Below are 16,310 nucleotides of genomic sequence, written 5' to 3'. Positions count from 1 at the left end.
CATTATAAATCAAATATTACCAGGATGAAAGTGTTGATGATAAATTTAGTGAGAGATAAATACTTTATTTAAGTATTTCTCTTTCCTTCTTTTCATATATCGGGTGCAACACTTACTTCCACATTCAAGCAAACCTTTTTAAGACACGCCAACTTTGGCTTGAAACCCTTTATTTTTATTGAATCAGAAAATCAAGTTTTGTTTGTTTGAATGTGAAATGACTTTAACCAAGAAAATGTTGATTTCCCTCGTATAAGGCTGAATAAAACCAAGGTTTAACAAGACTTCGAGACAGCGTGGCAGGTTTCACTTTCACTGCATAGCGCACAGTATAAAGTACTATATATGAGATGATTTATCATCGTAAGTATGTATATATTAAATATTCGAACATCAAAAACTAAAACAGCCTTTTACAGTTAGCTTGTTATATCAATTACTTGTAGTTCTTTACGCTAAACATTTGTATGAAACCAACTAATCCATCCAAACCAACTTTACTTGTGTTGATAGCTTACAGAGAAATGTAATATATGTCCGGATACACAAGCACAAGGTTATTTGTTTTTACCATATTTACTCAGGTAAAAAAAAAACGAGTCAACTATCCGAACTATGTAATCAGAGCCAATTTTATGTAGACAGAAATTGAGAATCTCAATTGACTGACGTCCAACCGACATCTAAAAGTAGAGGTAGTTTTAAAAAAAATTTTGCACCATATTTAAACTATATCTATTACATAGTTCAATACTTATAGTGGATACGGTCTAACAGAAATCGGATCATGTTGCCCATAAAAAACTATTAGGAGAGGCTTCGCTAAAAAAGTGTATCTAAAAATTTATTATTATGAGTACCTATTAAGATATTAAATTTTATATTCTTTCTATTATACATTTAATTATCAAAACCAAATATCCTTTTTATGTGTTCGATCATTTCAAATTTATCTCTGATATTAGTGAACGACCTACAATAAGGGGAGCCACATTACTATCGATTCCAATTCATCGTTTAACAATTTTTAATAAGTCCTTTACTGTTCAGGCTTGTCGCCTTTGGAACGCTGTCACCGATGATATCAGATGTATTGAGGATCGTGGACGCTTCGGGGCGGGGGTTAGGGGCTTGCTGCTGGGGGCCTTTGGGGGTGAGAAGTGGTGTTACTTCTTGCAGGCATGTGGTCAGTCGGTTTATTAGATTGATTGAATGTCTCTTGCCTGTTGCTTTTCATTTTGAATTATCTTGTATTTATCATTAAATATATAAATTTGCTCTTTTTTATTTTGAGTATTTATTTCAATTTATAGATTTTTACTTTAAGATAATTTAAATTTATACAGGTAAACTAGTACTGTTCTTTTTTTGAAAAATTTAATCCTGCAAAACCACAATTGTACTAAACTATTGTAAATTTTCTGTATAAAATTTGAGTTTGAGTGGTAGAGAAGGTTCAATAGCCCTAACTCTGCCTCTTCAATAAAAACATTTTTTTCTTTTAATTTAATTTTCATTTCAAAATGTGTGTAGTTTTTAATTTCCGTCATAAAATATTTACTATTCTACCATCTTCCTAAAATTTCTTTAGGACTCAGTAAAAGACTCGGTAAATACTATGCATTTTGGTTTGTATACCAAATACATTTTGGAGAACCCAACTTTGTAAATTGTAAATTTACCAATAAATATTTGAACGAGTCAGTTCAAATACTGTAATATTTACTGTAGATTAGAATATGATAGATTATATTGAAACTAATTGTATCATAAACTTAAATTTGTTATGGATTTTTTAACATGCTGTTTTGTTAACGTACATTATTAAGAGATTTACTTCATAACTTATAACAATTTTGAATGAATCAGAATATTTAATATTTTTGTGTTATTAAAACCTACATAACTGTTTAATATTGGCTGGTTAGTGAAAGTTAATTCAAAATGTAAACAAAAGTATAAATAAAAAAATAATCTTCCTTTTTTAATTATTAAGGCAATCGAATGGTATACAGAAACCAAAAATATTTATTCAGTTAAAAAAACGAGCGAGTAACTTTAGAGCTGTTGTACGTGAACTTTATGCTCGTTCTATCAGCAGTAAATAACGCAGCTCTGTGTTGGCAATTTTCTTCTTCTGAAATTTTTTGCTGGAACAAAATACAGCTAAGGTATTATATTACTTTATATTAATAACACAATTTAATTTTCTTATTATGTACGCCAATGTTAAATTACAACATGTGCTATTTTTTATACTTACTTGGTACCAACTGATACGTCTTACACTCCATGTCTCCTATTTTTTATCTGAAATACATACGATTATAAGGTTATGCCCTGGAGATTCCAAAGTGCAATAATAATTATACTATATATTATATATATATATATATATATATATATATATATATATATATATATATATATATTATATACGTTATTAGCCTTAAAGATTCTACCACCCAATATCTTGTAACGTAGTATTGTAAAGTAGTAATTATTTTTCTATTTACAGGAGACTGTAAGAAAAATAATTTTGCCAAATTTCAGTTCTTTATTGACTGGTTTCTGAAATAATAAGCAAACAACTGAAAAACACATACACACAGAAGGTTAAATGAAAGGGATATACCATTTGTTGCATTTTTCTTATCTTTTTACTAAAGTAATAACTTTGAGAAGGAAGAAACCTAGAACGAATGCGTTATAGTGAGTTGAATAACTATATATTTTATCTAGTTTTAATATAGGATTTTCAATTTTATTTATGAAACCGATACAACAATGAAAAGCTTAATATTGTGTCCTCTAGCAAAGGAAAAGGTAAAGAGGACTTTGTAAGAAAAGAAGCAGTGTACACTTTGTTTTCTTCCTTCGTTTGACACTGACACAAAGTTTTACTGAAGTTGTTAATAACATTCGTATTTTATGTAACTAATATGGCTCAGTCATACATAAATTAAAAAGTATGTAACTACTCTCCAGAAATATACAAAGCCTTATTTTAATTTAATATAATAAATGTCGTCTTTTTTGCTAAATTTGTAGCCTGAGTTCAAAGAAAGTACGAGTAAATTATTTCTTTTATAAACCATAGGTATTTGCTTGTATATATATATATATATATATATATATATATATATATATATATATATATATATGTTGGATACTCGGCGTCATTGCATTATTACTTTTAAAATAAATATAACTTTAATATTACAAAATTATTATTTGGTCTGTATTTGCCATTGTGTTCCAAACATTTTACATAAAACAACATTTAGAGAGAGAGAGAGAGAGAAAATTGATTTTAATTCTGTTACAACTTAACATTGAAAATATAACTGATGGTGCAACAAATCAAATTATCCCAAATACGCGGCACCAGAGACTACATTACTGTATCTTATTGGTTCAAACAGACTACCTCAGAGGTAAATTACAACAGCGGCCAGAAGAGTAGTGAGCTGGCCCAAGTGTTTTATGTAGCTCGAAAAACCGTAAATAACACCTAGAAACGTACTTACCTGGTTTAACTGTTGTTATTCATGTTTTCAGACTTGATATCGCGTTTTATGATATTAGGTATTAATTTATTTTTTATATTATAGTTATTTTACTCAACATGGAACATCGGTATACATGTAAATCATAAGCTCAAATTTCAATAATATATAATAATAGTGATAAATATTGCATGAAGTAGTATACATTTTTAATGTGAGCTTAGTATGGATTGAAATCTCTGAAACTCCCTTCTTAACAGTTTCCAATCAGACATTTTATCCCTTTAGCTTTTGCTTTATATACTCTTAGAAAAATTTGAAGGATGTACAAAAGAAATTTTATAATAAGTAGAATTGTTATGCATAGGTATTTTAAAAATATTATTTCTGAAGAAAGCGTCTGCGAAGGTAGGTAATTGCAGAGAGAGTTTTGCAACTTATTACAAGAGGTGTAAGAGTTGACAATCAGTCTTTTTACCCTTTTTGATTGGGTGGTCGCAAACCATTTAGAGGTTTCTGTTATAAGGAAATTTAGGTTAGGGAAGGGGTATACTTAGTAATATACATAGGGATCTGACCCTAGAATTTTGCGGAATTTTCGTTGTATTTAGTTGTATTTGAATTTTTTGTGTCCAAAAACTGTTCTTGGGCAAGTAGATTGGGCTGATCACCGACTTGGTGAGACCAAGTCCGTTACTCCCGTCGTCTCCTCCACTATGTGGCCTATACATAAACGTGATAAAAAAAATAATTTATAACATTTGAAAACAATACAAAAATATTATAAAGTAAATAAAAATGTTTCATGACATAAAGAAAACATTCTAGTTGCTAAAACAGATGAATTATTAACATCTCGTAACACTATATTCTGAACAAAACATGGCGATACTTGTATTTGTATGAAATGAAGCCTATAATTCAATTCCGGTTATGTAACAACAATACTTCCACACTTACTAATCTGATAATCTGATTCAAAGCCACCAAATAGTAAGCACCAAACAATGCATCAGCGAACCTTAAGATTCTTCATTAGAAATGCAGACTCCATTTCTCCAAAGTTTTAAGATTATATGTCAGTATACAGAAAATGGGCTTTGGATCCTAGTAAAAGAGAGTGCACATTCAAATTATGTCCGTGAATTTTTATCATTATCATCGACCTTGTACTGTATCGACTTTCCCCGATATGCTGCTTGATAAAATCTTCGCTCAGCCCACTTGCACATGAGGACGGGCAGAATAAAGCATAAAAGGAGATTGGATTCTAATAAAAAAGAGTTAAAAAAACAGTTTGTTGTAGTGTGAACAAAAAGATAGAGATAAATTAAAATTGTCCAGTTCCTCACACGATGAGGTTCACTGATTCTCAGCCATCTACATCATATACCATTTATAATGCAACAGTCTCAATTTATTAGCATTACTCACGCTAATGTTAGTAAGTTGAGCAATACATTTTTACTCTTACTTCCTTATAACTTGTGGTGTGTGTCTTTGAATCCAGATGATAAATTTACACATACGATATGTGTTGTAATAATGCTGCGGTAGCGTTGATAACTGCTCTGGATTTGCAACTAACATAACTCACTGCAACCGACATCCAACTTTGGAAGTTTTACTGTCCTCTCGGGAGAAAGATAACCACTTCTATGTACTGCCCACCACCCTCGCGTTCTGCGGCTACAAGCGTGTCAGTGTGATAAAAAACAACCCAATATAATCTTAGTTTGACATCGGCAAAAAAGGAGTTATCAACTGTAACTACTATTGGAAACGTTGTGTATGTCTGCCCATATAACTTTATAATTTATAAAATAAAATTGTAGTTATATAATAATAAAAATTATATAACAATATTTGTCATATTTTATTCATATTTCGAACTAATTTATAGGTAATTTTAACACCTATTTCACTCTGCGCTTTCAGAGTAAAAAAATAGGTCTTTAAATTATAATCTAAAATAGATCATGAGGTTAGAATATATTTCGGTGCCTATCATTTATTTCAGAATAGTACGAGACACAATGTAAATTTATAAGCAAATGGTATTCCTTGTTTAATGAATTAAGTTTAAAAATTAAACCGCACTAAACTGCTAGCAGCCTATACCATCTATTAATCATGATAAAAAAATATTTTCGAGATCAAAAGAGCTGTTGTTATTCACTGTTGATAGCATATGCAAACGTTTATGTACAACAGGTTTACCTGTTATTGGCATGTTATTTGTTGAAACAGGTATTCTGGGTTGTTTTACGTGCTTCATTTGTTTTAAACATAAAAACAAAACTTTTACACATGTACATTCTTATCATTCTGTTACTGTAAATTTTAATGAATAATGAGACCCACTACGTATTTAAAAATATTCATATTTCATTTTAAAAATGTTGTTACATTGGATTAAGTGATGTAAAATTGAAAGAAAGTGCAATTTAAAAATCTGACGTCCTGAATCTTTAACTATATTATTAGATTACCCAAGATTTACAGATTAGTTTTAATATCAGAACAATAAAATCTGTTCTAAATTACTATAGTGGAGTTACTCTTCTTTGATCACTTCTTGGCTAAAACATGTTATATTTAAGAATTAACTGGGCAAAAACAATATAAGTCTCTCTTAGAGCTTCTGCTGATCAGCAAAATATTTACTGACATAATTTTTAACGTAAAGTATTGTTGTATTCACTAGAGGCCTTTCGTACTCAATGAGAGTGGTTACAAAATTAACATAAAACATTTTTTACTAAATAAAACACAAAATTTTTGTTGTCTTTAAAAATAAAAAGAGATAATATTCTATGACAGGACAGTATCTATATATAAAAATAAAATTGATATCTAGTTAGAGAAAATAAAGTAATGGTGAATATCTTAGAGGCCCAGGTTCGTTCTTTACTAGATTATTTTGGTTGTTCTCTCTAAAAATTGTTTCCTATTCATCCAGTAGTTTTTATTTTGTGCTTCTTTCCATAATTTTGCATTTTTAAAAATTGTCCAGTTTTAAGTGCATGTTTTGCCATAGCCGATCTTTCTTCTTGTTGGTATTTTAAACACGCCTGTGATCCTTCGCTCTCTTTTTTAACTTTTTTTTTGTTTGGCCAATGTATTTTAAATCACAATTGTTACAATTAATTTGATAAATTCCAGATTCCTCTTCTTCATTAAGTTTATTCCTGGTATTACCTAATATATTCTTTAATTTAATTTTGGATTTTGCAGATTATGTGGGTCTGAAGGTGTTCTCATTGAGTACGAAAGACCTCACAAACATAAAAAACCTATATTATTGGAGTGTTTGTTTTAAAGTGATATCTAATTTCCAATAAAATGAGAGCTTCAAGAATGTAAAAAAATTATATATTGAAGATGTATGTTACCTAATGAGAATCACCAGTTAAATATAGCTGACGCTGCCACCGACTTGTCTTCTGAAATGTGGAGTTCATGTGCGTCTGAAGGTATACAAACATGGTAACAAGAAAGCTCAAGAAAACCTCATTGCATAATTTCGACATTGGTTACATTGAGACTAAAGTTAACGTGTAATCCAGGTGAAGAAATATTTTTTTTCTCATCATGTGCACAATTGGCTCTAAGCGGAAAGTGAAGTGGAGCTGAACTGTTGAATCATTCGCATTGTATCAATACCTCCCACCATAGCCAATTTATGTGTATTTAACTATACTTAACATTTATTTGGAAAGAAAGTAATCCTCGAACCCTTATAGTGATAGATTTCGCTGGCGCGCAGTAAAAAAACAAATTCTATTCACACAGTGATCCAAATCTTTAACAGTTATTATTACACAGATTTAAAACGACAAGGATATATGTTACAAGTTACTAGAACGCTTCCTAGTGTAACTTTGGAGCACAGGGGTTTTCGCAATATGTAAAACTGTCGGTGAGGTTGTGGGAAATCAAGTGGATTGGAATTCGATATTGTCTCTCGTTTCCAAAGTAAACCGCCACCAGATCCCAACCCTTTCCTCCTTATTCGTCACTTCCGGAACGTTTCTGGAATAACTTACATAGTACGCGATATAAAACATAGTACATAAATTCATTGTTTCAATGCCCGCATTAAAAAAAAATTAATATACGTAAATGTGTCACTAATAAAAAAAAAAATAGTATGCGTGCCATTATTAAATTTTCATCATATTTTACACGACCTAACAAATTATAATATATGTGAGTCAGAATTGAAACAGTCATATGGTTTTTCAAAATAAAAATTATCTGTGATTGATAGTTTTTCTCGCTGTTTCAGGACTTTTTCCTAGAACCCCACATACGTCATACTCGCCAATCGGAACCGTCAACTCTTTACAAATATAATCTCTCGTCTGCGAATGCGCTGATGATCATTAGACGAAAAGTATTATCAGAGAAATATGCCATTGAATTTGCTGCTTGTGTTGCTTAAAATACGTCTTATAACAGGCAACGGAATAAAAAATAGAATGTAAACAGAAAATTGGCAATGTAATGTCGGATGAAAACTACGGTTGTATGGGAAATTCAATATTGTTACACAAATAACAATGTACTCAAAATAATTCACGCATATACTTAATTCCAGTGCGGTTACAAGAAGAAAGAAATATCGCTTTATGTTCAGGGTGCTGTGGATTTGCATACTTGTATAGTTTGGTAACACGCAGTGGAGGTAAAAATCCGACATCCTGTTACCATTTTTTGTTATATATTATGAGCTTATAATTATAGAAAATAGTATGATTTAAGTGTGTATTACTTTTCATTGGAAATTTAATTAAAAGTATTAATTTATGAACCTGTATAAATAGGTCTATACATTTTATATAAGGATTATACAATATAGAATATTGATATTTTTGGTTATTAATTGAGCTTGATTCCCAAATTAATTGTTCAGCTTCATGTAGTGGTTGGATGATTCAAATAAAACATTTGCTGTGTGTATTAACTTTGGTATACTTAGACAAAATTATTTAGCCTACACAAACAATCTGAAATTAACGACTTTACTATTATGTAAACGGCACAATATGATAGTGATATCATTACTGGAAAGTTTTTTATATATTTTTAAGTATGCATTAATTTATTACATGGTGGAATGATGAAGTATATTTGCTTACAAATATATGTTCAAATACATTTAGTGAAATAGAAGCAATGCAGTAGCAGTATAATGAAATTTTAAAAATGGTTTACAAATTTTATTTACGCATCAACAATATTATATTTCAATTCAAAACATCTGTACTCTAGATAATTCGTCTATATTTTAATAATAATGGGAAATTAAATTAAATTCATTATTTAAGTAAATCCATCACGTATATGTTGAAAAAAATATCTGTATTCAAAACTCTACTAGTAACAAAAATTAACAGATAATGTTGAAGAAATATATTAAGCATTCATATTGACAGAAGTAAAGCGTTCCATCTTTATTGAAATTATTTATAACATTATTGAACTTTTCATTTTGTTCACAAAATGATGTGGCTGATAGTACTTTAGGTTCCAATCAAGTAATGTCCTATAAATATTAGTTGATAAATATTTATTTTAGCTGCCATTTTGTTTAAGAAATATTATGTAGAACTAGTAAACCTTCAGATACCATACTTTGTAGACAAGTCAAGAAAAACAAGACGAAATAATAAAAAAATAAATGTGAAGAATAATGTGATTTTCTTAAATTACATCAAAATGTTGCCTAGAAAGAATTCTAAACTCAAATAAAAAAGGTTATATATATGTCAATAATTACAAGATACTAACTAATTTTAATATTAATTTTATTTAAAATGTTCCTTTTTAATGAAATAATCTGGCTGCGCAAAAGTGAGCACGATCACTTTAGAGGTATACGATTACATACATTATATAACTGTAAAGTAAGTTTTGTGTTAAATTAATTATGAGCATTTAATCTAGAATTTATATAGGAGTGTTTTTTTTTACGCCATAAATACTTTTAGTGGCATTTCTGCCTAGTACAACAAGTAACGTAGATTTTATAAAACGAAAAGTATAGGCTATCAACCACAATTACTGTTTACATATATAAGAAATTAAAAATAGCATTAGAAATCATACGATATCATACAGTATAACACTATCTAGTAAAAACTTTTTACAAATAATTATCAGCATTTCCACTAGAATTTTATTTTAAATTTTAAAACAAAATGAATCCTTTTGGTAATATTTCCGAATAGTACAAAAATTATTTTATAAAACTGAAAGTAAATTTTATCAACTACAATCAGTGTTTATATATTGAAGAAAAACAATTGCATTACCATGAAACGGTAAATACAAATTTTTAAACTATGATTGATAGAAACTGTGAAACTGCGATTTCCCCCACGTATGATACTGCCGGTGAGTTTGTGTGAGATCAAGTGGAATGGAATTCGATATTGTCTCTCGTTTCCAATGTATACTGCCATCAGATACCAAGCCCCCTCTCTTTGCAACCACTTCCTTCTCACTGTGTTCTGCAACTTTCATATCAAGCGAGCTAGAAAACTTCGTTATATTTCAAAGTTCCTACAAATAGTCTAAAACAATATAACTTATTGTTGATGACCATTATACAATGTGATTATAGGACAAAATGATAGATTTTTACTGTTAATAATCGTCGTTTTTTATAGAATAGTATCATAATGATGGTTCAAGTTATTGATGATTTATATGGTTACGGAAAATTATTTAGAGAGATTGAAAGTTTTAATGGTACCATTTTAATGTTTATTCAGTTTTTCGTATTATTTAAATAACCCCTAATTATTTCGTGCGATATGTTGAAATTCATTAAAAACCGTAAACTTACTTAACTTTATAAATACCTAAAATACTAGAGTAAACAAATTCTTTATCTAAAAGTGTGATTCATGGTTTTAAAATGTATTTATTTTACTATACAACATTTAAGCTCCAAACATATATTAAAGCTATAGTATGTGTATCAAAATACCTCTAACCTTTATTGGTATTCATGCAGTTTGTTTTACTGGCTACAGGTTTAAATTAACCTGACTTTTTATGTTGCAATTAGTAACACTAACACTTCAGAAATTTTTGAATTCTGTAAAAACTTTCATTACAAACATAACGATGTGGCTAGATGTACCCACCGGTAAAACTTAAAATAATTATTAGAGAAACAAATACATATTGTGTTGGGACAATATCTCCAACCTGTTTGGAAATAAATTTTAAAAGTGACGCGATTAGATAATCTGGCCAAGAGTTATTATCAATTTCTCTTTTCTTTCCTTTGTCTCTTGTGTTAACGATGACGATATGCTACAATTTACGTATATTCCCCTGTACTGGAATCATATTATAACAAATCTAAAACTGTATAAATGTACAGTAATATACAAGTTTACGTTTCCGTCCTAATTAAGGTTGTAGGCAAGTACATAGATGATGACCAAGGTCTAAGGAAAACTTACAAACAATTAATTACTTTTTATTTCAAAATGTCTAGTAAGGACCTAGCTAAGACTTGATTTGATATGCCAAACAGTTTTATCTTAAACAATTTTAAAATTTATTTAATTTAGTAACATTTCACGTGTTACTAGCTCTTAAGCCTAAAGCTAGCCCTATAGCTCTTCTGAGTATATACTTGTAATTTTATTAGAAATATGGATATTTTTATTTATCATCCTTTGATGAATAGATATGATTTTGACTGACACTCAGATCGACCTCAATATGTCTTTCAAACAATTTAAATCGTCATAATTTGCAACAAGTGATAAACAGACATTAACAAACACTGAACTTAAAGACTCAATGGATGTGGGAATATGGATCCCTTTGAGAATCCTAATTCTTTTAAAAGGGCAGTCTGACCAAAGACATTTTTGTGTGTGTGATTTTTAGTTTATAACACTTTATTTTTCTTTAGAAGGAAGTTAGAGGAATTTTATGAGGCAGAAGATGATCCAGACAATCCTATTTACTGTGCTGGACATTATTAAAAGTAAAAAAAATTATTTATTACATATATATTTTTTTTTTGCTGTTTACCGAAACTTAAATTTTTTAACCCGTACGTTGCATAAAACTTACACCGATTGAGATATCTTAAAGAAATTTCTAACACATATTCCTTGGCTAAAATACGAGTGCCCTAGGAGAGGGTTTTGGGATATAATTATCCTATATTTATTTTAAAATATTTATATATTTAAATTTTTAAACACAAAAATTTTAAAAATTCATAACTTATTTATTACAAGAAAAAACTAAAAACCTCTCCTAGGGCTGTAGAAAAATACACTATCTTTAAAATAAAACCAAAAGCAGTAAGCTATCTTAAATAGTTTTCATGTTATGCAACATATAGTTAACATTGCGTTCTTATGGGAGTCAGACTCCCCTTAGTGTAACACCTTTACGTGTAAGAAGAATGACTGATAAAGGGCACATATTGTTAATCTCTTTTTGTAATCGCTCTCTCTAATAAATGATTGCTAGTTGGAATTAATCATAAAACTGCTGTCATAAAAATTTGTTTATCTTTTCGTATAAGTGAAATTACGTATAAATTTACTCTTATAAAAATATATGCAACATTTTGTATGCTAAAAATAAAAAAGAATAATATTTAAATATTTAGTGAGTACTACACAAGTTGTAAATCAAACACAAAAGTATTTTATTAAAACGATTAAGTAAGCTAAAGAACGTTAGTTCATATTATTTTATTGCAATAATAGGTCGCTTAACAATGATGCAATTTTATATACGTAATGTCATGGATTGTGTGATTAAAAAAACTAAACTAATGAGTTATTCAAGTTTAGCAACCGTTCATGTTTTGTCAAATGGTCGATGAATAATGGCACTAGAATGAGGGTCTGCGTGGGTTAAATCAAACAAATTGTTGACGGCACCCGCATTAGTTCACACCCACCGCTGAGACCAGCAGAGGCTATTTGTTTTGTGCAGTCAAACCTCTTTGAGTCAGGCCTTACATATATTTAAAGATTTACTATAATCAGTCCAAATAAAATTCCACCATCACGTAATATCATATTAGTACTATAAAAAATAACAAACTCTGTTTAGTATATTTAATTTTGTAGGAAGTAAATCCTATTGTTTTCAAACTAATCAAGAAAAGTTTCTCCATACTAGCCTATAAATATCATTCTAAGTGTGCATATTTTTCCTACAAATAATTCATAAAATTGCATACAATCGTGATCAACAGTACAGTTAAACGTTTTGGAAAGTTTAATTGTTATGAGTTGTGTACAAGAGGTTCAGAAAACAGCCGGCTCAAGGTCACGTAAGGCAAATTTATTGAAGATAGACTCCTGCCAACTGTGTACTCATTAGTTCACAGTGATTCTAATCCTGTATCTGGATAGCTTCTACCTAAGGTTGAGCCCCTCTGATGTTACAACTTAGAACCTAATAGTGAATGGTCAATTAATACTTACTCAAAATAACAACGCAATATGGTAGTTTGTTTTCCATTAAAAGTTCCAAAAAAGTAAATAAAATTTTTTTTTAGAAACAGTAAATTCTCCCTTATTTTTTGCATAAGAAAAAGTCTAAATATTAGCTAAACTATTTATATATTATATATTCAAAAAAATTATAAACAGAGGTGTTTTTTATAAAAATATTATGCTACCATAGTATTCAATGGTATTTTTGCAAGACACAATTTTCTACGAGTTTTTACATATGATTAAAATAAAATATATAGTTCTCTATTCGTATCAATCTAATATGTAGTTCTAATTTAATTCGTAATACGTTTATACAAATGTAATTTTATCAAAATATGTTTTTGTAATCAAAACATAGTAAATTTATAGGTTTATTTATAATGTACAAGCGGTTCAGAAAACAACCGGTCCAGGGTCACGTAAGGGAAAGTTATTGATGATTGACTCCTGCTAACACTTGTACTCATTAGTCTGCAGTGATTCTATTCGGATTCGCTTTATAATCCTGTTTCTGGATCGCTTTAAGTAAGACCGGTTGAGCACCTCTGATTTCTACTTACAAGTTCTTTAATAGAGGATGGTTGAATTATCGTACTGACAGGTAGGCAAATATACAGATAGACACAATAGATAAATAAAACTTTTAGTCTCATGAGTGGTAGGCTTAGCTAAAGCTCAGCCTATAACATAGCTTCTATAATTAGTTTGTTGCTCTTTATTATGTTATATATCAAACCTCCATTTATTGGTAAGTTTATGTCTTCAGAATCCGCAGGTGTTTCCACAGTACCTGTACCTTTAAAAGTATAACGTTCAACAAAACTTCAGTGCAACAACCTTATATAATAATGAAATTATTAGTAGTCTGATTTTCAAACGATCCATTACAATCTAATATCATTTTTATTATAACAGTTATATCATAACAGTTATTAGTGACTTGCACGCAATTTGTTGATATAGGTCAAATCCAAAGAGTTATTAAAGTGTAATGTGATGGAGCTTACTACGTGATAAAACGGTATCAGGCATATATCACGTTCATCAAATATTTTATGTTTTTGAGGATTATAAGAAAGGAAATGCCGGTTTTGTGATTGTAAAAGACTTGCTGGTCCCAATGACAAAATATATTTTCGACACGAGATTTCAGGTTTTCATGTTAACCCAATACGAAAACCAATAGGTGAAGGTTTTGGAAAAATACTTCAATAAAAACATATAATTTTGACTATGTAATCTACGTTATATGTATGATATATCAGGTGCTATAGATGAATTTTCCTATTTTAAGAAAATTTAACAATTGGAAATTTTGAAAATATATTTAATTAGGGGAAATTATAATACTACTCGTGAAAGTTGATCTCCATATAAGTAATTGTACACACATTGACCCTTTCAGCTGTTTGTGATAAAATATTTTTCATTTAATATGTTGTTTTGAAAGTAACACTTATTTCAACAAGTTCTGTTGTCACAATTGAGCACAGGGTTAAGATCATTTAAAGTAGTGGTAAACATGTAGTTCTTTATATTTTAGAAAATATTATGTATAAAATGCCTGATCACCAGTGTAATGATCATAATCGACAAAGTTGCTGTAGAATTTGTTTTGTAGATTGTACCTGTGACGAATTCAAGCCATTTCAATCTTTGGTACATGTTTTCTTGATGTAAATAAAACAAAAAAATTAAAAACTATGATTAAAGTACAAGGGAATATAAGATGTAGCATAGCGTCATCGTTAAAACAAGAGCCAAGGGAAATGAAAGAAGAGGGTTCAATAGAAACTCTTGGCCAGATTATCTTATCGCGTCACGTGTAAGATTTATCTCCAAACAGGTTTGACTTGTCCCAACACAATATGTCTTCGTTTCTTTAATAATTGTTTTAAGTTTTACCGAAGGGTACATCTAGCTACATTGTTATGTTATAATAAGGTTTTTAAAGAATTTTATAATTTTAAGAAAGTATTGTGTTACTGATTGCAATATAACTATTCAGGTGAATCTTAACCTGTAGCCAGTAAAACAAAATACATTAATACCAATAAAGGCTAGAGGTATTTTTGATACTCATTCTACAGCTTGAATATATGTTTAATATATATTTAGAGCCTAACAACTTGAAAGTAAAATAAATATTTGTACAACAATAATTATTTTTTTAACGTGAAACACGTTTAGATAAAAAACATTTTATTCTAGTATATGAGGTGGTATTCATAAAGTTAAGTATGTTGACCGATTGTAATGAGTTGAAACATGTTGCACGAAATACTTAGTGATTATTCAAATAACACAAGAAGCTGAATATACACTTTAAATGTACCATTAAAACTTTTAATCTCCATAAATAATTTTACGTAACTCTAGAAAACATCAATAATGTGAACCATCATTATGATAATTTTCTATAAAAAAAGATTATTCACAGTACTAACCAATGATTATGTTTTATAACTGCATTGTAAAATGGTCATCAACAATAAGTTACATCGTTTTAGACTGTTTGTAGCAAATTTAAACTAAAACGAAGCTTTAGGCCAAGCTTGATATGAAAGTTATAGCACTGAGTAGGAAGGAAGTGGTTGCAAAGAGAGGGGGGTTGGTATCTGATGGCGGTATACATTGGAAACGAGAGACAATATCGAATTCCATTCCACTTGATCTCACACAAACTCACTGGCATACGTGGGGGAGAATCTGTGTCACAGTTTCTATCTCTCATAGCTTCCAAATTTATATTTTCCGTTTTATGGTAGTACCATTTTTGTTTTCCTCAATATTTGAACACTGATTGTAGTAGATAAAATTTATTTTTAGTTTTATAAAATACTTGTTGTACTAGGAGGAAATACCTCTTAATGTTTTTATTTTGTTTTAAAAAACAAAACAAAATCAAATCAATGCTAGTAATTATTTCAACACAATGATTATCACATAGTATTATACTTATGTTATCGTACACCAATAAAGTGATCATGTTCACTTTTGCAGTGACAGATTATATTAAAAAAGCAACGTTGAAATTTTAATAAAAATTTAGAAAAAGTTAGTATTTTTTAAATTGTTTTTAATTATATAATTTTTATTATTTGAATTTACACATTTTCGGCAAACGAAATTTTGTTTTTATTAAAGAAGCTAACATTTTTTTAGTTTTCCTCTTAGTTTTTATTATATAAGTACAAAACTTAAATATCTGTAGGTATCTGGTTCTATCGATTACATTTCTTTACACGAAATGGTGGCTAGCAGCTAAACGATATATAGGTCCACTAATATTTATAGG

Source organism: Homalodisca vitripennis, chromosome 7, assembly GCF_021130785.1.
Source record: "Homalodisca vitripennis isolate AUS2020 chromosome 7, UT_GWSS_2.1, whole genome shotgun sequence".
NCBI classification, from domain to species: Eukaryota; Metazoa; Arthropoda; class Insecta; order Hemiptera; family Cicadellidae; genus Homalodisca; species Homalodisca vitripennis.
Note: the sequence above shows the minus strand (reverse complement) of the source record.